A 23,438-nucleotide genomic window follows, 5' to 3' on the forward strand; every position below is an offset into this window, starting at 1 on the left:
ATTCGTCAAGCGTATTTTGAGAGAGGATACGATTGAGGAATGGGACGGGAGATACGGGGTGGGAAGGACGGCTGGAGTCACGAAACTCTTTTTCCCAAGCGCTGCTGCTGCATACAAAATAGTCAAAAAGATAGACATCACACACCACACCACACAGATTCTGACTGGACACGGCGGATTCGCATTCTACTTGCACAGATTCAAGTTGAAGGAGGATCCGTCGTGCCTGTGTCAGCCAGGAGTTGAGGAGACGGTTCCTCACCTGTTATTCGAGTGTCCAATTTTCGCTAGAAATAGATATGATATTGAGCAAGAATTGGGCACATCGATGACGGGTGAGAATCTGCCTGCCATCCTGGGGGGAAAAAAGAGAGATTTGTTTCTCTCTTTTTGTAAGAGGATAGTGTGTGTTGTGAACAAGAGAAATTCTAGTAAACTATTGTGATTGTAAGCTGTGATATTAGGGTAGTTGAATGTTGTGCCGTATTATTATTATTTTTTATTGTTTAATTTTATAGTATTTTGTAGCAATTTATTGGAAATTTTATGTTTAAGAAATTTTAATACTAAAGAACAAATTAATGTAATAAGAAGATAGAAACAAGCCCTGACACAGTTAGGGGGATGAGAAATTAAATTAAAAAAAAAAAAAAAAACATGCAACTAATTCAAAAGAAGGGACTTACCTTCATTTGGCCGCATCAGACTGTACGCGCTAGTGCGATATCTACCTTTTTTATAATAGAATATCATAGCTCGAAGACACGAATTTCGCATTGTGGATATTTTACTGTGACCACAACGCGTTGTGAGCTATATTTCCGCTCAGTGAGCATTTTAGATCTCTGAGGGTAACATCTATACAGCCAAACAAAACACCATTCTTCTGTTTCGGAGTCGGTTAATAATTAAATTATTTTTACCTAATTGATGTCATGATTCTTTGCAATAGATACTTATATGCCTTGTATTTGCCATCCAGAAAATTAATCTCGCAAAATATTTTTTGATCAATGGGGATTGTCCATAATATTTTTTTTAATTTTGCTCATTACAAAAACATTTCGAGGAATAAGGTCAGTGATCGTTTTTCTGTATATAAACGAAAAAAATACCCATTAGTTACTTATATTTTTGAACAAATATGTTTAACCTAAGTTTGACCTTCAATGGCGTTAAATTAGCAATAAATTCGACCAACATTACGTTTCAAACTTTTGGTAAGCTTCTCGTATCAGTTTTCACATAATGAGAACTTGCATTTGACGAACCAGCCATTATAAATAAGATTGAAAGGAAATTTAAAACATACTGCAGAGGTCAATGGGCATTGTCCAAAAAAAATCTTTGAGCGAAACTTTAAAAATTTATTGAGAAAAAACTAGCCAATGAATTTCAAAATTATTTAATTTATATTCTTAAAATACCCTATTTTAACGTATATAAAAATATAAAAAGTACATGAGATTTTTTTTGACAATGCCCATTATTGACTGACGTTTAAAATGAAAATTAATAAAATATGAAAACATTAACGCATAAAAAACTTTTATTAACATAACAAAAATATTACAGCGAGCCGTAAGCCAATTTAATATATTCCTTTATTCTGTTACAAACAAGAGCGTTTAAAACTCAATTTGATTTAACTGAATATTGAAACGGCGCGGAGGCTCCATTGCTTTTATATTTTTAACCGAGAGAACATTTTCATTAAAGTAACGGATATAGAATAAAGCACTGCTTGTACGGGGAATTGAAATGGTACTTACTATTATATTAAGTTCTATTTCTGTGCTTTGGCTTATAATTTTTTTTTAATGAAATAAGGGGGCAAACGAGTAAACGGGTCACCTGATGGAAATCAACTTCCGTCGCCCATGGACACTCGCAGCATAGGGTAATAGCAGAGGGTAGGGATGAGAAGGGAAGGGAATAGGGGAGGGTAGGGAAGGGAATAGGGTAAGGGATTGGGCCTCCGGTAAACTCACTTACTCGGCGAAACACAGCGTAAGCGCTGTTTCACGCCGGTTTTCTGTGAGAACGTGGTATTTCTCCGGTCGAGCCGGCCCATTCGTGCCGAAGCATGGCTCTCCCACGTGTCTAACGTAATTTGTTAGCAAGTAAAGTTTTAACATAAAAAGACAAGCAAACAGACAAAATCTGTTTTATCTTATAGTTTCTATCGGTATTAAAAATAAAAGCCGATTTAGCTGATCCTATAAATTAAAACCCTTACCGGTAAAATATTATGTTAAACACTAACTTTACACAATCGATACATAACTGCATAATATTACTAATACATACATCCATACTAATATATTAATATTATTATAAATGCGAAAGTGTGTCTGCCTGTCTGCCTCTTCACGCCCAAACCGCTGGACCGATGGGCATGGAGATACTTTGAGTCCCGGGAAAGGACATAGGGTAATTTTTATCCCGAAAAAATGTACGGTACCCGCGCGATAAACGAGTTTTGTCGCAACGGAGTTGCGGGCGTCATCTAGTATTATACAGTGTGTAACAAAAATAAGTGATAATACTTTAGGGTGTGTACGTGTTCCTTGTACAGAGTTCACTGTGAAAGTAGCAGTGCTGAAAGACCAAAATTTTTTTTCACTTTTGTATGGGCAAGGGCCCGAGCGTCATGAGTTTCCCCATACAAAAGTGAAAAAAAATTTTGGTCTTTCAGCGCTGCTACTTTCACAGTAAACTCTCTACAAGGAACACGTACACACCCTAAAGTATTATCACTTATTTTTGTTACACCCTGTATATTTCTTAAAGACTGACATAAGTACTTATATGCATATTTATATATATAAAACTAACACTAAGCAGTAAACACGTAACGCGTTTTTAGTAGGTCGGTTAAAAAATATGTAAAAGCTGAAATTGGAAGGTGGGCGGAAAGTGCTATAATTCATCAGACAGAACGCCCCCACCCCTACCCCAAACGCCCTGACAGGGTGACATTGGGATTATTCTCGATATTTTCAAGAGAAAGGGTTGTAATATTCATTTGTCACTCCAATAACACAGTTACTTAGGATCAAGGATTCCATATGGGTTTGGTAAGTGCGAAAAAGCGGGGGAAGAATTTATAAGCGGTGTCTATAAGGCACTTTAATGCGAGTATCTGCTAAATCTGTTTCTTTAATTCTAGTATGATATGATTTGAGTCTTGAGACCTATTTTGAATTCATACTAAGTAATACTTAGGTAACACTGAAAATGTTTAGAAAATGAAAAACGGCTGACAATACTTTTATTGTTTTTAGAAGTAATCTCCGTTCCTCTCTACACATCGTCGCATTCGATGGAACCACCGAAAAAAACAGTAGGCCCAGTCTTCCTTAGGGGTCTCTTCTGTGGCATTTTCGTACGCTTTCATCGCATCTTCAGGGCTCGTAAAGCGAGTACCTCGAATTTTATCTTTATTTCTAGAGAATAAATTAAAGCCGCAGGGCGCCAGGCCAGGACTATATAGCGTATCTCAACACGTGCCATAGTCAAATATTCAACAGTCCGTCTCGCGGAGTGCGCTGAAGCATTGGTGAAGGAGTGTCCTGCTTCGAGGGCGCTGCTGTCGAAATTTTTCCAAGACGACAGGCATACAGTGATTGACATACCATTCTGCAGTAACTGTCCTTTCATCTTCTAGCACAACTGTCGCAAAATTACATTTCCGTCCAAAGAATGAGGCATTCATCTTTTTGCCTTTACTTCTTCCTTTCTTTACCTTAGTTGGCCAAACCTCGAAAGGAAACACTCCTTGAGCTGATTGTCTTTTGGTTTCGGGTTCGTAGCAATATATCCAGCTTTCATCACCTGTGAGGTTGTCAAATACAGCATTTGAGTCACCGCCGTTGAACTTATCTAACATTTGGCGACACCAGTCCATGCGAAGGCGTTTCTGGTCGTCGATTGAAGTATACGGGAATGCATGCATCTGGTACAAAGCTTCCTGACGCCTAAATGTTCATGTAATATTTTTTGAACTTGACTCTTAGAAATTCCTAGGCTTGCCCGTATCTGCTGGTAGGTCACTCTTTTATCTCCGTCTATCATGCGTCGCACAACACTAATGTTAACTTCAGTAGTCGCTGTTAAAGGACGTCCCGCACGCATCATCAATGAGATTGCTACGTCCACGTTTAAACTCGTTAAACCAATTGTAAATAGTGACACGAGATGGGGCTTCATTATGAAATAGTAATAGCAGCCTATCAAAGCTTTGTTATTGAGTAAGCCCACAACGAAAGTCATAAAAAATTTTCTCGCGTTAAGTTCATTTTCGCGTGTAACAAGAGTTTTAGATTTGCCGCCAATTCATCAAAACAAACGACAAATAAATGTAATATACCAGATTATGTTACCAAAGAGTTCTAAAATTGTAATTTAAAAAAAGTTTTCATTAGTAATGTTTCTAACTGGCTAGTTCTAAACACTTTCAGTGTGACCCACGTATTATAAAATTAAAAATAGTAATGAAAATAATATGCAGACACACTATTATATAATATAATATTGGAAAGAAGTTCCTTATCGTGCGTTCGGCGTAAAGGAGGCTAGACAGAACGATATTGGACTTCGACTCTTTTTTATTAGCACCTGCATGGTTGGGGCAGAGGGCGTTGATAGTATTCCTGTGCGTCAACTAGATGGGGTTTTTTGAGAATAAACACCGACGCGTTGTTAGTATTCTTGGGCGTCAATAGATGACGTTTTTAATTTCATTTTTTGGAGTGTATATGTATGCAGGTTTTTTGAACATAAGAAATAACTTCGTTCCATTCGGGTGTCCCTTGACACCTCTCAAGTTTTTTATTATTATTTATTATACGTAGTTGCAGGCAACATCTTGTACCCTAATATTTTATTTCGATATGTCCACAGAATATCTTCTAGGTCAGATAATATCTAAGGTAGCCGTCCCATTGGAGACCTGAGTGATATCGCTGGTGTTACATTATTCAGCCCGCGGTGACGTCATGCCGGTTAATTACGTCATACAATATGCACCCGACAGCTGAGGTGCCAGCGGTCAGCATTGTAATATTGGTTGAATAGTTTATTAGTATCAACATGAAATTAGGAAAAATAAATCAGGATAAAAGGGTAGAGCCTAGGTATATGGTTTATTTTGATATAGAGGATATTTTCCCCTAGGGCACAGCTTTCACCAGGAATTGTCGAAGCTTTTACACGTTATAATAAACGACGACCGACGACTTTGACGACCTCTGTGGCTCAGTTGGTGGAAGGTTGGTAGCTCAAGCCGGGGGTCGCGGGTTCGAATTCCGCCGACGGAACAAAAAGTTTTCAAAGTTCCTGGGCCATGGATGTGTATTAAATATGTGTATCATATAATAAATATCTTAAATATATGTATAGTATAAAAGTATTAAATATATTTCCGTTGTCTGGTACCCGTAACACAAGTCCTTCAGGTACTTACCATGGGGCCAGACTGACGTGGTGTGAAGCGTCCATAGATATTATTATTAACTAGCTGTTGCCCGTGAGTTCGTCCACGTGAACATTAGTAAAATTTTGAAAATCAGTCCACAAATGGCGTAGTTGTCCGAGAACAAAATACAAAGAAAGTAAAATATATGCTCCTCCTTTTCGGAAGTCGGTTAAAAAGTAGCCTAAGTTATTCCTTACTACATCAGCTATCTGCCAAAAAAAGTCCCGTCAAAATCGCTCCAGCCATTTCAGAGATTAGCCGGAACAAACAGACAGACAGACAGACATACAAACAAAAATTGTAAAAAAAGTTATTTTGGTGTATGTACCCTATATATACATTCATATGCATCTAGTAAAAAACGGTTCTTTCAATATTACAAACAGACACTCCAATTTTATTTATATGTATAGATGTATAGATAAAGTGATTTTTTTTTCAAAGGCAGATTTTTGCAGCTCTGGGATCACTGCAATCCTTAAGAATCAACTGTGACTCCTTCGCAATACAGTATCGTCCCCGACCCAATGCTTCTCATAAATTGCACAACGTGGTTGAGGTTGGTGCCACTAACATAATAGTGCAGGCATAACTTAATAATAAAAAGTTAAAAACGTTTTAGGAAGCTCACATTATGCGCTAATTAACGGAGCAGCAGGTGTGTGGGGGATTTTAAACGCGGCCGTTACGGCGAACCCGTCCTTAATACGAAAATTTATGGACTAAAATATGCACATGCGAAATTTCACTGACCGCACTTTTATACAGAAATTTTAAATTTCTTTATATTTTCCATGTTATATCATTGTAGCATCTGTCGATAATGTTTATTTTACCTATTCAGTTTAAGTCGCAGAGTAATGAACTTATATTGTATCAATAAAGTTAAATTAATATGAAAATTTCAAATGGACACTCATGAAATTTAATATTATAAATTATAATTATTGAGTGTTTATTTTTATAATACGTGATACGATGTTTTACACGCGCTATAATATTCGTGGTAAGTTGCATGGTAGTAGTATAATAGGCTGATATCTATACACATCTATACACATACTAGATGTCCCGCGCGGCTTCGCCCGCGTAAATTAGAAATTTTACAGAATCCGTAGCTACATTTTCCCATAAAAAATATTTCCCCCGTTTTTCCCACATTTTCCTGAGTTTCTTCTGTCGTATTAGTCTTAGAGTAATAATATAATATAACCTTCTCGATAAATGATGAGTCTTACTCGATAAATGATCTATCTAACACTGAGATAAGTTTTTAAATCGGACCTGTAGTTTCTGAGATTGACGCGTTCAAGCAAACATACTCTTCAGGTTTATAATATTAGGTAGATATAGATTTTTTTTAATTATCGCTTGACAAACTCGAGTCTCGATCTAAAAGACTATGAAATGGTATAATATGGTAGTGATGATGATGATGATGATGATGAAGAATGTAATTTGCATAGTAGCATATGCTTTCTGTTCTTAAAACAACGCCGAAACTCCCAAACTTGTATCTATAAAGAATCAGGAATTCTCTCAGCACCTTCCGAACCACGGTATACCAGGTATATCTCGGTGCAAAATCTTACTTGTTGGTAGCATATGCTTAGAATACTTCTCACGAAACCGAAGTCACCATATGTTTCCCTATAAGTTTTGAGGAGTTCCCTCGATTACTTATGGATCCTTCATCAGATCACCACTTTTCTGAATATAATACCAAATTGGGATGATACCCTATATACCAAAAGAAAAATTTTGAAAATCGGTTAACAAACGGCGGAGTAATCGTTGAATATAAGAAAACGAACATAACACCTCCCCCATTTTGAAAGTCGGTTAAAATTGTAGCCTATGTGTTATTTATTTAATATTTTAATCAGCACATGAATTGAATAACAAAATTTTTTTCAAATTAATCGTAGCACCATCTGTCAGGACAAACTAAAATTGAAATAGAATAATATTGAATGCGATGATAGCGCCGTCCGCCGGATCTAATGTAAAACATTCCAAAATCAACAACTCCTTATAAATAAGAAATTAATTGAAAAAACATTTTCCAGTAGACCAAACTGTAAATCTAAACCATTCTCGAATCTCCACGAACACACACAAAAAATTTCATCAAAATTGGTCCAGTCGTTTAGGAGGAGTTCAGTCACATACACACGCACACAAGAAATATATATATTAAGATAAATAAAATTGGAGTGTCTGTTTGTAATATTGAAAAAACCGTTTTTTACTACATGCATATGAATCTATATACGCTACATACACCAAAACAATTTTTTTTACAATTTTTGTCTGTATGTCTATCTGTCTGTCTGTCTGTTTGTTCCGGCTAATCTCTGAAACGGCTGGAGCTATTTTGCCGGGACTTTTTTTTGTAGATAGCTGATGTAGTAAGGTGTAACTTAGGCTACTTTTTAACCGACTTCCAAAAAGGAGGAGGTTATATTTTACTTTTTTTATATTTGTTAGCGGACTATCCATCTTTGTTTTTATACTATGTTGATTGTTGACGCGGACGAAGTCACGGGCAACAGCTAGTTTTTAATAAATATCATAAAACTTACTAGCTGACCCGGCAAATGTTGTTTTTCCATTATAGTATCAATATAAAAAGTAGATAAAAACCTATTCTCAGGCCTAAAACAAAATTTCATTAAAATCAGTTGAGCTGTTTTGGAGGAGTTCTCGCACAAACATTGTGACTCGAGAATTTTATTTAGATTATGGTACACTATCTGATACACTATGTACCGGTAAACTTCGTATTACTTCCCTTTTAAATCTTAAAATAAACCTTCCCTAGTCTTCCACATATATTTCAAAATTAAAATTAGCCATATCGGTTCAATGCTCTCGGGTCTCAAGCTAGACAAACAAAATTTAAAATTTTGTTATGTTGAAATGTAAAAATAATACTTTTAGTAAACTATAATTAATTAAGTAATTGTAAATGATATTATTGTAATTTTGTATTTAATGTAAATGTGAATCATTAAAATTGTGTCTTGCCATTATAATATATAATAGGTATTTCTGATAACTGCACGGAGAATACATTAATTATTGTGAATGCTGTGTACACATGTAATTAACTTTTGTTTTAGAATAAGTATACCTGTAGAGAAATAATGTAATCTTGTAGCAATAAGTTGTTGGTGTATCAATTTAAATAAATAAAAATAAAATAAAAATTCATTAATTTAATTTATATAGATAGATAGATATGTTGTACTATGTCATATGTGACTATGTACGAAAATTACGTTTCAGATTTGATCTCCATAAGAGTGAAGTACGCAAGTGACTGAGGCCGCGGTAATCGAAAAAACATATAACGTTTTATAGCAGCTGATCTGTTGTTTATCACGAAATTTTATTACGAGCACATAAACCAAAACAATCTTAGGATGTGTAGTGCCGTCATAAAATATTGTATAAGTATACAATACCTACTCCGATCTTACGTCGATATTTATATACGTCGATGACCTCTGTGGCTAAGTTGGTAGGCTGTTCGTAGCTCAAGCCGGAGGTCGCGGGTTCGAATCCCGCCGACGGAACAAAAAGTTTTCAAAGTTCCTGGGTCATGGATGTGTATTAAATATGTGTATCATATAATAAAAATCTTAAATATATGTATAGTATAAAAGTATTAAATATATTTCCGTTGTCTGGTACACGTAACACAAGCCCTTCAGGTACTTAGCACGGGGCCAGACTGAGATGGTGTGAAGCGTCCATAGATATTATTATTATTATTATATAACTTTCAGTATTTTATAAATCCATGCTTATATTTTAAATGTCAAGGTGTGTCTGTCTGTCTGTTACCACTTCACACCCTAACCGCTAAGCCGATTTTGCTGTTTGGTATAGGGACACTTTGAGTCCCGGGATAGGATATAACATGTATCCTATGAAAATGTACTATTCCCGCGTAATAAACGAACTTTGGAGCAACGGAGTTGCGGGTCTTATCTAGTTTTAAATATTATTTTTTCAGTGTATCACGTTAAAAATCATGAAATCGCAAGAGGTATGTATAAATCGTAAGCCACGTTAACCTGTGAAATCGTTACCTAAATATATAATTTGATACTTTATTATTAAAGGATAAGCAAACGCGAAGGCGCTAAGTAATCAGATCATCCGTCTAATGAGGTTTTAGATTTGGTATTACTAGAACCTTCAAAGGTTTCATAAAATTGTTTCCGGTTATTTTCGCCGGCGGGATTGAAATTGACGAGTTGGCGCACAATTCCACCCCCAACCTCCTTGCAGTATTCCCCTTTCCCCTCCTTTAGAGGTGATAAATTTTTAAACGTACCGAGATTTTATATTTATGGCTAACGATAAATGATGTAAAAGGTTTCTGGTATTGTTTGTCGTTTCCTTTTGTGGCGTGAAATATGCGACGAAAAAGGATTTATATTATATGGCTTTCGCCTCTGAATGGAGAGATATTAAATTGTATATTTTATGTTTAAAATAAGACAAAATGTCGTGAGGAGCTATCGCCTTTAGGAAAATTAAAGAATGTTCTCCACTCTTTGCATGGTCTGGGCACTTTAATATCCGCAAAGTTGTAGCAAGTTATGTGAGACGAAATTACATTTTTCCCCCAAAGACCTCTTGTTTAATAAGGAATATTTAATATAATTATAAAATTTTATCTGTACCGGTGTTTATGAATGAAAACACGCCTTAGAAAATTTTTAATTAAAATTGTTCAGTGAATTTCTTTTGTTATATCCTAAGCGCACCAGATGCTTTTATATTAATTAAACCTATTTAAATATAATGATCACTTATTACGGTAAAAGATTAGGCCAGCATCTTAATTCTTTTGAATATAAAAAATATATTCAATTTATGGTCATAACTTTATAATATATTACTTAATCTATTTTAATATTCTTTTAAAAGTAGATCAAATATAATAAAAAGTGGAATACTATTGGACCTTAGACTAATTATTATGTTATAAATCCTGAGTGTGGTTCATAACGTTACAACAATATAATATTATTATTGGATTTGTAGAAATTGTCCACGGTTCTCAATTTTCAGACTCGCTGAAATGAATACAATGTGTATCGGATTTGTTATATACGATCACGTATGGGCCTTTTCACACACTGACAAGTTTTGTCCTACTTCAACAAAAGGGTATAAGGTGGAATAACGACCAATATCCGGGACAATGGCATATGGACCCGTAAGGGACAGGGCTACTGAGTGTGCACGTACAGATAAAATGCCTTCATCAACAACACGCCATAAGACTATTCAAGACGGATTATTTTTGACCGTCTTTTATGAAAAGTATTTTTGATAATCCATAAGTTCGTATTATATTACTAGCTGACCCGGCAAACGTCGTTTTGCCGTATAAATTATTTTTAGTATCAATATAAAAAGTAGATAAAACCTTTTCTCACGCCTAACGACAAACAAAATTTCATTAAAATCGGTTGAGCTATTTTGAATACTGTGGTTTGTGACACGAGAATTTTATAATATATTAGATTAATTTATATAAATAGTTGCGTGTCTGTCTCTTTGTTACGTCGCTTGAGTTGCTGAACTGATTTAAAAGTGCTAAGTTACTTTAAGTCACGGAAACGCGAACGGTAAAAGTTTTTATAACGGCAAAATGTAGTGTTACCACGAGATAACAACATTTTTGTGCCAACGAAGTTATGGAAAAATATAGTTATCAGTAATTTACAAACAGCTAACATAACATAATAATATTTTTATATACTGCTGTTCATTCATTTTATTTTTATTTCATTCAAAATTCGCAGTTGTGTACAGTTTCGTTTTCTTTGTGATCTTCTAGTGAGGTAAGTCGGGTACGTAAATAAATAACTGAAGTGCCCTCAGCTCGGACGAAGGTATCCATTTGATAGACGAAAATAGTTTCGCGGCCAACACTTGCGGATACACACAATAATGTTTTGCTCCAACTAATATATTATAAGGTTATTTGGAGCAAAATTATACATTTTCCCAACGCAACTAAATGTTTCGCATGGTCTTTTTCCTGAAAGTCAAAATATCTCCATACCAAATTTCGTTAAAATCGGTCGGACAGCGATTTAGGTGTGACGCGATGAAGTATTGGAGATAAATTTTCGCATTTTTAGTCATAAAGTGTAGATATATTAAATGGTGTTTTATTACAACTTCAACAAAAACAATATAACTTACAAAATAAATGGTCGCCGTTAAGTGGGCGACTAACCCTAAAATGTCGATTTTATAATTCATTTTGATACTTGAAAATAAGCCCCGAATTGTTTCATTTTCTAAAATTAGATACTACATTATATTTCCAAGAATTCGATCTGAGCAAAAACACGATATTTTAAAATTTTCTCGATAGAAAAAAATCACAAAGATTTTTTTCTATCGAGACAATTTTTCACGAATTTTTCATTTATTGCCATAACCGTGCATTGAACTAAGTTAATATTTTAACACATTGTATAAAATTACACATTGCATATGAAAGACGGGCGTGAGTGTGAAGAGAGAAGGACGATGTTTGATTTTTGGGGTTAGTCGCCCTCTTAAGCAATAGTGTCCTAACCCACAAAGGTTGTAAATCATCTTAAGAACATAACTGCATTCATAACTCAATACGTATTTTTTTGTGGGTTAGTACACGAATGCTTAAGAGTGTCCATTAACATCAATGGAAGGAAAATTTACAAAAACTAAGTTACAAGTGAATTTGGAAGTTATAGTTTACCTTTTTATTATGCTGGGGAGATACTGAAGTTACGAGAATTAAGTTTAGGCCAGTAATATGAAATTAGTGCGAGTGTAATATTGTAGGGAGTTGAGTCACGTATAGCGAAGTTAGCCGCAGTTTGGATTTCTGTTATGATTGCTTTTATAACTAACTTGACTAATGAACAAAGTTGCGAATCACACGATATCACTGAATTATCAACTTCGTGGGTGGAATTCGGCTGGAATGATTTAATAACTATTTACCCGTGCTATTAACTTACATATAAATATGAGCAAACTCTCTGTATGTATTTGCTTTATTGCGTACTCTCTGTCGTTCTGTCCGTGTTTTCCTTATTGGTGAAACGGTTCTGGGGATTTCTTTTTAAACACGATCTCATGTGCGAGTAAGACATATTGTGCATGAGATCTTAAAGGGGTGATAGACGTCCGAGTAAGTACGCGGACTTATGGCTCGACGATCTTTTTCGCCTGTAAGTGTCTAAACACACTATGACGAATTTCCGCGGTGGAAATTCCACATGATTACGTCAGCAATATCAAACGCATATAATATAACGCGACGGAATTTCGGCATGGTGTGTCATCGGTAATTTAAAATACACTGCATTCGGATCCAAGCCGAACTTCCGCCGCGGAAATTCGGAATATTGTGAGTACGCTCTTTTAAGGTGACACACAGGCGAAAAAGATCGTCGAGTCCGCTTACTTAATCGCATCGCTCTTGTACATATTATAGAGCGATAAAAGCGAAACTTAACCCCTTAACAATAATATTATTTACACGGCATATTATATTATAGGGGGTCAAAAAGAGCCTGAATTGGTTCGAGAAAAGGATGGTACGGCCGTGCCGCTTTTTTGCTCGACTTGGCGGGGGCACTGCCGTGCCCCCAGATTATTTATGGTCTGCTTGTCTTTGTCTGCCGTGTGACGTTTCTTATATGCCAGATAATTTATAAACGAGCAGAACTTTTATAATTTGCTGTACTTTATTAGTGATTACTATTGTTACTGAGGTGGTTACAGTATAAAAATCAAGGTCAAGGTTTCGTAGTTACAGCAAATGAAAACACTATAAATATGTGTATCTGAAAATATTAAAAAGTTGATTCTTCGGTAGCCCATGATAAATCGATTGTCGACATTATCGTTAGGATAGAAAAGTTGGGGTCTTATTTAAAAAAAAACCGTATCTTTTTATGTTTCCATTTCACCGAACATATTATCCTCTAATAACCAATTATAAAAAGGTTTACAAATATCCAATATTATTTGATACTCGACTGGAGAGCGATCTCGAGACTAAGTGCCGAAAACAAGTTTAAGTTAGTAAAGTAATATTATGTACCTACACTTGAAAGTTGAATCTTTAGAGATTTCTTCTATAGTAAAAGCAGTCATGAGACCTATTTCAATGAATATTTGATTTATTTTATAATAACTATAGGTTATATACTTTATAGCAAATTGTAATTTGAACTCTGCTGTCTGATGTCTTTCAAGTCCTTAAACTCTGCTGAACAAGGCCAAATTAATTTTATGCTAGAAGTGGCGTACGGCTTCGCGTAAGTACTTCACACTTTAATAGCTCCCACACCGGTTTCGGTGACGGTGGCCGGTTTCATTGAAACCAGGCCAGCTATGCAGGAGTACTTTTATAGAGCCCAAGTGTGTGCGCAATACACAAGAGCACTCTCTATTCCTTTACTCCTATGTCCCAGTGGGACGGAAGACCGACACGACCGGTGAGAGATCAGGCGCAGGACCGACTTTTTACATGCCCATCCGACGCATGGATCATCTTACTTGTCAGACAATCAGGTGATCAGCCTGCATTGTCCTAACCAAACTTGGAAATAACATGTTTCCAACGCGGGAATCGAACCCACGACCTCCGAGTCAAGAGCCGCGCTCTATACCACTAGACCACGGAGGCGTTCACACTTTACTATAGGTAAAACAGTATAATATTATCTTACGGTCATCACTACTGCTCTACTGTACTACTGTTAACTCTATATCAACGCCGGTAATAGTCGGTACAGTAGTTTCGGAGTCCATTCAATATATTATATAAACATCTTTTTCTCCTTTATGCTAAGTACTCACATGCGGTTTTGCTCGATTGTTTTACTCCAAATCGAGTAATAATTACTGTGTGGACAGCAAAACTCACAGCTCGAAGGCTCACATCGAACCGCTCGTAGGCTCGCATCAAGCCGGCTTAATGGAATTAAATATATCGATTTAGAATAAAACTATTGAGGAATGCTAAATGAGTGAACCAAAGCCCGAGCCGTGGGTTGTGCTCGACGTTATTGCTCGATCGAGCAAAACCGTATGTGAGTACTTAGCATTAGAATCAGTAAAAATAACATGAATTGTAAGAATTAAACAAAATCCTTAATTTTGATGACCGGTATGAACTAGAGAATGCAATAGAAATTGGCGCAGCCTTATCTATTGTTGACGTCCAAGGCTACATCAAGCAAAGTTTGAATCTATCTTGTTATCTTATTGACTGAAATAATAACAAGATAGAATGTCTGACTGTTAGTACCGGAGCCCTAGAACATTTTTTTTATTACTATCAAGCTAATTTTTTTGTCAGTAGCTTCATTTTGATAAGACGGACAGCATTTTATTTGCGAAAAATCTTGAAAGTGGTAGCTAACAGAAATAGAAAGCATTTCATACTTTGACTTGATGGTCCTAAAATATGGATTGTTCTATTAGTAGGACAATATTACTCTTGAATTATTTAACCATTAAACTATCAATATACAAAAAATCACCTTGTTAGGGTTCCGTTTTAGGATTCTGTAGTCAGCCATGTTTTGTTGATTTTCGCAAATAAAAATGTTGTTCGACTTATCAAAATGAAGCTACTCACAAAAATTAGCTTGATAGTAATAAAAAAAAATGTTCTAGGGCTCCCGTACTATATCTCTTTTTAAATCTTCACACCAAAACTGGTGAACTTTTGATGTAATTTGACTTTGTATCTGTGGGTCAGGACCACTGACCTCCATTATACAAGTACGCGTACTTGTATAATGGAGGTCAGTGGTCAGGACATAAGATTTTTTTTATTTACAGTTGTCAAAAGTAATATATCTGCAAAGTTACCAGCATCCGTCATATTTTTGTAAATTAAATAACGAAATTTAGGGCCTGCTTCCTGATAAGGCTATCCACCAATTAACTTGACAGATCAAGTATGGAGAATCTGTCAAAAAAGTTGTGAATAGCCTATTAGGCACTTTATCAGAAAGTGGTGAAACAGGCCCTTAATGTTTTATTGTCCAATTAGTGAATATACCATATCACGGCATATATAATTAACTTTGTTTACTGGTAAGTAAAATAAAATCCACTATATTCCTGGACAAAATTGGTACGAGCGGAATGGAACAGCGCTGTAACATTTAAAATAAAATGCACATTCAATTCCCCAATTCGTTCATTCAAAATTTCGCGTGTGCCGCTTGCCGGCGCGGCTGACCCAGATTCTGCTTATCGTTAAGTAGACAGGATGCACAGGGCTTGAAAATGCTATATGAAAATTCTGAAAAGGCTAAACCCATAACGGAAATATTTGAGAGCGTTTGGTATTTTCGGAATAAAATATAATAATCGTACTCGCGGTACTTTTATGAACTGCATGAGTTGCGCTTGTGTGCTGTGTTAAAACATTAACATCTAATAAAAAAATACAGATTACAGATTGAAAATAACATAATAATATTTTGTCGATCCTAAATAATTAAGCAGGTAAATTATTGTTAAATGTAATAGGGACTCCTTGATTATTAAGGAGCTAGCAAAAATAATTACTACGAATATGTTATTGAAACTTTTCACATCGAGAAAATCCTTTCCTTCATAAACTTTAAAAAAGCTTCAACGCTTAATTCGTGTGTACAGCATTATTTACAAACAGTATTTAATGAACTGACATCCAGCTGTGTTTAAGCTCAAACACGACATCAACAAACGGAAACAAGTGACTAGCTTTGACTTAATTTATGGCGCTCGAACTGTGAAACTGTTTGAAGTAGCAAGTAGAGGTTGTGAATAGCTAGACGCGATTAGCATATAGTAATTGGCAAGCATTCAAATAAAATATCTTTTTAGCCACAACAGGTATTAGGTATACTTTTTTAACGATGCGACTACGATAACTACCACCGGTTCGGGGATTAGCCCGGCGAGAAGAACAAGCGTAAGCAACTCGCACGGGACCATCTTTTACCAAAAAGATGGATTTTCTTAAATAATAAAATTTACAACAATATTACATGTAACAAAAAAATTAAAACAAAGTAACCTGTCATGAGTAGAGAGTGGCAAGTGGTGAGATGCAGGTTACATGCCAGAAAGCAAGTAAAGAATAACAAGTGGTTAGTTGCAAGTGGCTAGTAGGAAGAAGTAAGCAGGTATTACAGTGGTTGTTAAGTAAGACTCGACTAAGATTTGACGACCTCTGTGGCTCAGTGGTGAGCGCGTTGGTAGCTCAAGCCGGGGGTCGCGGGTTCGAGTCCCGCCGACGGAACAAAAAGTTTTCAAAGTTCCTGGGTCATGGATGTGTATTAAATATGTGTATCATATAATAAAAATCTTAAATATATGTATAGTATAAAAGTATTAAATATATTTCCGTTGTCTGGTACCTGTAACACAAGTCTTTTAGGTACTTACCACAGGGCCAGACTGACGTGGTGTGAAGCGTCCATAGATATTATTATTATTTTTAAGATGAACTATTTGCCCATAAAAATACGAGAGTAGCAAACAGGGTCATCAAAATCAGTCTAGTCTACTTCCTTTTTACAATCTTAGTATACGGGTTTATACAACTGTACTAGATTTAAAACAACACATAAAATCTCAAAGGATAAAGCGAACTCCGCAACAACTTTAATAACAAACAAATAATTGCACCACAATAAGTAATAAGTGTTATAAAAGTGTATCTGTAAACAAGCCCACTTTGTTCAATAGAGTTCTCTTTGGCTCGGATATTTCAAAGAATAATCCGTTCCTATTCCACTAGCTATTCGTCTGGAACTAATTTTTTCTAGAACGTTCGCGTTGTAATATTAAAATCTTTTTAATGAGCTCGTGAAGCTTTTTACTTGTACACGAGCGGGGCTCATATAAATTCTTTTTATTTCTATATCTATTTGTCTACGTATTGAAACGTTTCCGACTCGCACGAAAAGATCTTACAGCCATAAATCATTTACCCCCTTTTCTAATAAACGCTTATAAGCTTTGAATAGTTATACAGTGTTTTGTCTTCTTCAATCTAATTAAAAATGTCACTTGTGTGATAGGAAGAAAACACTGTATAACTATTCAAAGCTTATACAACGTTTATTAGTAAGGGAGTTAGTATTATTGGTGATAAACAGGTAAGTAAGTGTTTATCACTATATTGCAAAATTATTATTGCTAATTAGTAATTACTAATATTAAAATTTATATACTTTTATAATACTTTCATGCAGTGTAACAATATTACTTTTATTATTACTTTAAAAAGCACAGAAATACTAAACTATTATACATTTAAAAAAATTACATATTTACAATAATTTCGGCAGTTATAGTGCGACCAGTTTAGGCGCGACCTTTGTAGCATACTAAATGTATGCTACGAGTATGCTCGAGACTCATGCTTTAAGTGGTCAGAGTAGTGATGATTGAAATCTATCACTTAATCCCTGCACAAGTTGGTTACAAAAAAGGGCCGCAATCTCTCCCCGGTCGGCTAGATTTATTGACAGCAAATCACACCGGACGGCGACATATATTACACCCAGACACGTATGGATTGCCTCCGCTTAAACTGACTAATAAAATTAAGCGCAAACTTTCAAACATGTATTTTGTATGACTCAGGTTTTGAAGCGAGAAAATTGAATACATTTCTTAAGACTACACTACATAGAATCACACTACTAACAATTGACTATTTTTGAGCAATACATTAAACAAAGTAATATAAGTTATTTAAAAAAAAAGGAAAATATGAGCTAAAAATGAAGGCATAACGCACTTAAAATTATATCATCGGTTCCACAATCCACTTCCCGGGTTAGTCCCCGAACCGGTGGTAGTCATCGGAACAGAACAAGACGTTTTAGATTTTAACCAACTTAGAAATAAAAAAAAAAGTTCATCAGAATAGTTTTGTCGTAGACGTTGCGTAGCACCACTACGAAATTTGCTACGCGTCTACGAGTTCGTAGCGGGACTAAGCTACGAGTTATCTGAGTTAGTTACTTCAAATTGAAATTTTTCATTTAAAATATTATCTATAATAATTATAGCGAAAAACTTTGGAACTCTTTTTACGAAAAATACGGAAACGTAGGTGATTGAAATTTTGCACAGTTATAGTTTATATGGTGAAGGAGTGTATCGAGCTAATATTATTTTAAAATTATACTCCTTTGTTTATGCTTGAAGTCTGTTGTAAAATTAAAAACGGATTGTTGTTTTTTTATTACATCTGAAAAAGTCAATACTTTAAACAGGGAGCCAAAAGAAGAAGATATTTAATTTAAGGTCGAATTTTGACCATGGGGCGATCTCTAGTATTAGTGGTTTTTAGTAAAAGTAAAAAGAGCGTATAAACAGTAGATGATTTTTCGTGCATTCATTTTCATTGCTTATTCCATAGGAAGAAGACATTTTTGCCGAGTCAAATCTTATATCTTTACGATTTTCATGAAATTTAGTATATAGGGGGTTTCGAAGGCAATAAATCGATCTAGCTAGGAATCATTTTTAGAAAATGTCATTATATTCGTGTTTTATCGAATACCGAGCAAAGCTCGGTCAAATAGCTAGTGTAGCTTTTGTGTTAAATGTTAATCCACGATGTTAGCTAACTCCTTGCCAAATTTTATCGAAATCGTTCCAGCTAACTGTTTAAGCGTGATGAAGTAACAAACATACAAACTCACAATCTTTCGCCTTTATAGTATTTGTATGATAGCATCGGCGTAAGGTGGCAAGGGAATTATCAATTGAAAGAACTCCAGTTCAACGAATAAAAGTATCAGAAATAAATCAATGCAAAATTATAATATTTCCAGCTTTATAATAATTTTATCAAGTTATACATATTCATGAGTATCCTTCACCAGCAATTTCCGGCATATTATTTTGGAATTGGATGCGAGAGCTTTATTCATTGAATTATTCATTCGGAAGGATTCACAACTTAATAAAATTACTAGCTATTTGACCGAGCTTTGCTCGGTATTCAATGAAAATGTCATTTTCTAAAAATGATTCCTAGCTTGATCGATTTATTGCCCCCGAAACCCCCTATATATTAAATTTCATGAAAATCGTTGGAGCCGATTCCGAGATTCCAATTATATATAAAAATGGATTAAAATATGTTAGTCGCGCTAAAACTCGAGAAAACGGCTGAACGAATTGGGCTGATTTTAGTCTTAAAATATTCGTAGAAGTCCAGGGAATGTTTTAAAGTGACACGAAGTTCATCGGGACAGCTAGTATATATATATATATATATATATATATATATATATATATATATATATATATATATATATATATATATATATATATATATATATATATATATATATATACAAGAATTGCTCGTTTAAAGATATAAGTGTTTTAAAAGAAAAGGTGTCGCCGCACTATTATTTTTTTTATAATTTATATCAACCTTAAAGTTATACATACATATTTTTTACCTGAAACTAACACTGAAGAATAAACATGACGTATTGTCCGCTGATTGATTTATGGATTATATAAATATATTAAAAGTACAAAAAATAAAATACTTTATATATTTTATAGCTAAAATATAACTAATTAGCATCATCATCATAATACACAGCTGTTAGCGACTATTTTGTTAAATTAAATCATAATTTATAATTATTTAAAATTATAATTAGCTTTTAAAAATAAAGTATTACTAACAATTGGGCCAAATGTAGTCTGAAAATAAAATTCATTATTATTATTATATTATCAAGTATAACATGTCTATGTCTGACATGAAAAAAATCTTAATACATTTTATTTGTATCTGACATAGATATACAAATATCTAAATAAGCGACAGGTGATGAAACAAGCCATATAGTAAAATTACTGCAGTGCGCGTAGACATTTCCCACAATAAGCCTGCGCAAATAATAGATCACTTTTGTCTTATTAACTCTATTTTGTTCCTAACTCGCTGTGATTTATATATTTAATTCAAATTTCATTTTAGTCCCGAAATGTAGGTTGTTATTCTTAAATTATAAACTTGGGATTAAGAGAATTTGAACTATGTTAAATTTCGTTTGTCCTTATTGAAACATATTATTTATTTATGAAACGATATTCAGATTTAATTGTTATTATACTGCATAATAGGATTATTTCACATTGTTCAAGTTGGTCACATAACACAAAATAATTGATATTTTAAGTCCCAATTATTACTTTAGTCGCTGTAATAGTCGCTACCGCGGTCCCAGCTCTGGGTTTGCCAAAGAGCGATGGAGCGCAGCATTTTAGGGGTCAGACTAGCGGACCAAATAAGAAATAGCACACTGCGCTCCAAAACTGGTATTGCAGACGTCGGCATAAAATCTGCCAAGCTAAAATGTATGGCTCGCCCAGTCCGGGCGAGCCATACAAGCCGCATGCATTCTGACCGCCGCGCTGGGCAAAGATCACCACAAAATGGATATGTGGTACCCATTTTGTGGTGATCTGATGGATGACGCCGCCGTGGTCGGCCTCGAAAAACCCCAGACAAATACGAGCCAGGTTGCCTACGGCTGCATTGGATCGAGAGGATTGGAAGACTTTGGGGAGGCCTTTGCCCAGCAGTGGGAAAGCTCTTAAAATAACTTTATAATACAGAGAATAAGTTATAGATATTTTTTGTCGAAAGAAAACCAATCCATCTTAACTTCGTCTTTACAATATACAATACATATTTATAGGAACAGCGAAGCGCGGTACGACTCGTAATAGATAAGTTTGGACACAAACTCGGCGAGCTCTGTCAACGAAGTTTCGACATATTGTCACTGCTTCCCGAACGATCTAATCAGAATAAGCCTTGATTGGTGGCGGGCCTTGATTAATATTAGTTTGTTGCTCAAAGGGTAAATATTTCCTTATGAACAAAGCAATGTTATACGTTGATATTTGAACTTTGAGGTCGACACGTGTTCGTATATAAGAAATTATTTAAACGATATTCTTGTAAATATATTATGTAAATAATTGATCTTTTGGCAAAGGCTACAAGTATCTTCGTGAATTTCTGTATTGAAAGGGTTCTGTAAAACTACTATTTTCGTAATCTTTTTAAAACGTAATTTTTTTAACTTGCTCTGTATGTATGTAAGTATGTATGTTCGGGTGAAATTTTGGAACTCAATTTTAAAGCAGTAATATTTAACCGATTGAGCTGAAATTTTGCATACACGTTTAGTTTGGATGACAATGCACGTATCATAATATGTGACATCACTCTTAATCCAAAATGGCCGACCATCCAAGATGGAGAAATAGCTATTTTCTATGAGTAATATGCATATTAAATGAAAGGGCTCATCGAGTGTAACTCGAAAACGAATGTAATGTCATTCTACATCCAATATGGCAGCTCATCCAAGACAGGGGAATAGTTATTTTTAATGCACTTCTGCAATATGTACTTCATACTGTACGTGTGTTTCGTACTACGTAGGCTTCGACGATCTGTTATGCCTCTCCCTACCACCGCTTTGTATACTAGTTGGCCATGCCAATGATGGTTTTCTCATTATTCAGGCTAACTCACGTTCCGAAATTGAAATAAAAGCAAACCAAAGTTTAAACTTAATTTCGGACTGGGGCCACCGCAACCGCTTAAATTTTGCCGTGCATAAAACCTACCAAATACTCTTGAAGGGATCCCTCTTGTCGACACCCAGCATTAAACTTAACAATGTTTACGTTAAACGCAAGCAGTTGCTCTGTTATCACGGGTTTTACTTAAGAAAATAAACTTTTGTTTTTAGATCACATAATTCAGACCGGTGAGAAAGCTAAATGTAACTTTTATTCATTTACCAAAATTTCCACTTCAACATGGGGTCTCTCATTTAAAACTCTCAAACTAATTTACTCAGCGACATTCCTAGGTACTATATGCTACGGGGCTCCCGTGTGGGCCGACCGAGCAACTTTTGGTGTGGCTCGTCGCAAATTATTACAAAACCAACGTCTTGCTGTCATATTCCTGTGTAAAGCTTACAGAACCACAAGTACCGAAGCTTAACCAGTACTAGCCGGAGTTTTACCCGTAGACCTTGAAATACAGCGTCGTGTGACTATGTACCACCACAATAAAAACATTACTAGCCCGGACTATTTAAACGCTCGCGATAAACCAAAAATTGCTAGATTGTTTGAACCCTTAGATGATTCAGTACGTTTCATAATGTCCGAATGGCAAACGCTTTGGGATAACTCCACAAAAGGTCGCCACCTTTATAACTTTTTTCCAGATACACGTCAACGGCTATCCAAACACTGGATGGATATTGATCTCATTTGTCATTGCAACTTTGTGCTGACTCCGGCTTTTTATGGGGAGGGCAAACTGTATACTTCCTGCTTCTCCTATCTTCTTCTGATTAATTTCGTTGCGGGTCCCAAGACAGCTTTAGCATGTCCCTCGGGCTCCCTGAGATCATATCAAAGGGTTTTCGTGGTTGGATACCGCTGTCGATCCTGGCGACACAGGAGATACAGTGGTGGGAATGTATAGTGGGCCAAAGCCCGTTTAAAAAAAAAACAGTATTTTCAAGAATATAGACAGTTGATACTTAAATGTTGAAGTGGCACAAGTGAATCTACTTAACCCAGATAGAAAAAATATTACTTAATAATGGGAGTGCAATTAAAAACTAACAATAATTTTACACAGACATAGTTTATCAACATTGCAACAAAGTGAATAACATTGTACATAATATTACAGTTGTAGCAAAATAGTCCATGGGTGCAAATAAACTTCGTTTTAACGTTACGTCACATTCGTATTAACGTTAAAAAGCTCTGCTCACTTTTGTTTCAATTCCTAAAAAGCCCGAGTAACAGATACGGATACAAA

The sequence above is a fragment of the Aricia agestis genome, chromosome 4, assembly GCF_905147365.1.
Source record: "Aricia agestis chromosome 4, ilAriAges1.1, whole genome shotgun sequence".
Classification (NCBI taxonomy): Eukaryota; Metazoa; Arthropoda; class Insecta; order Lepidoptera; family Lycaenidae; genus Aricia; species Aricia agestis.